This window comes from Polistes canadensis, unplaced genomic scaffold, assembly GCF_001313835.1.
Source record: "Polistes canadensis isolate GaletaPanama2010 unplaced genomic scaffold, ASM131383v1 scaffold_39, whole genome shotgun sequence".
In the NCBI taxonomy this organism is placed as follows: Eukaryota; Metazoa; Arthropoda; class Insecta; order Hymenoptera; family Vespidae; genus Polistes; species Polistes canadensis.
The window spans coordinates 661,506-662,601 of NW_014569586.1; positions in this window are offsets into that span (position 1 = coordinate 661,506).

Consider the following 1,096-nt stretch of genomic DNA (forward strand, 5'->3'; position numbering starts at 1 on the left):
TATAATATTACTATAATTATAATAATTATTATTGTTATTATTATTATTATTATTATTATTATAATTATCATTATAATTATTATTATTATTATTATTATTATCCACAAAATATCGTTTCGTCCATCGTTAATTATTGAAATAGCGATTCGACGACGATCGTTGGCCACACGAATAATAAAGACAGCCTATACACGTGTCATTTTTTTTTTTAAAGAGTTTCGCATCTCTTCTTTTAACGTAATTCACGTTGAAAGATAATAATAAATGATTTATTTTTTTTATCTAACTTAAACTTTATGCTGATATCTTTTTTCTTTCATTCATTTTTATTATTTTCTTTATCTTTTTATATTTGTGTATATATATGTATACACTATGTACATTTCTCATCATCCATTAGTGCGCCGAAATTGCAAAAACGTGCACTTTTCTTCTTTTTTTTCATTATTATTATAATAATATTTGTTATAATTTTATCTTATTTATTTACTTACAGCTGACTGAATAGTTCAGTGTATGTCGTAATTATATGAACGCGTAGAAGTTTGTTTTATGTTTAATTATTTTGTTTCTTTTTTGTTCCTTTTTTATTGTTGTTACTGTTGATCCGATCACGAAAATTTTTTTCTTTAGGTTTATTACAGTAGTATAAGGTTGCAATTATATTTTTTTTGTATAATTACTATTATTAATTATTATTATTATTAATATTCATAATATTATTATTATTTTTATTGTTACTGTAATTATTATTATTTCTCTCCTTTATCCGCGCGAGTATTATGTAAAGTATATTTCATCTTTACATTAGTTTTTAACGATATTTATTACACGGCTTTGATTTTCGACCATCGATAGGATCGAATGCTTTTCTTTTTTTCTCTTTTTTTATTCGCACGCATACGTGTTACCCGCATTTGTCGTCACCTGTCGAATTTTGCGACACAAGTTTTGTTTTTTCTTCCTATTTTTTTTTTTTTATTAATTAATTCATTCATTCACACACATTCAATCATTCATTTATTTATTTATTTATCTATTTATTTATTTATTTATTTATTTATTTATTTATTTATTTATTTATTTATTTATTTAC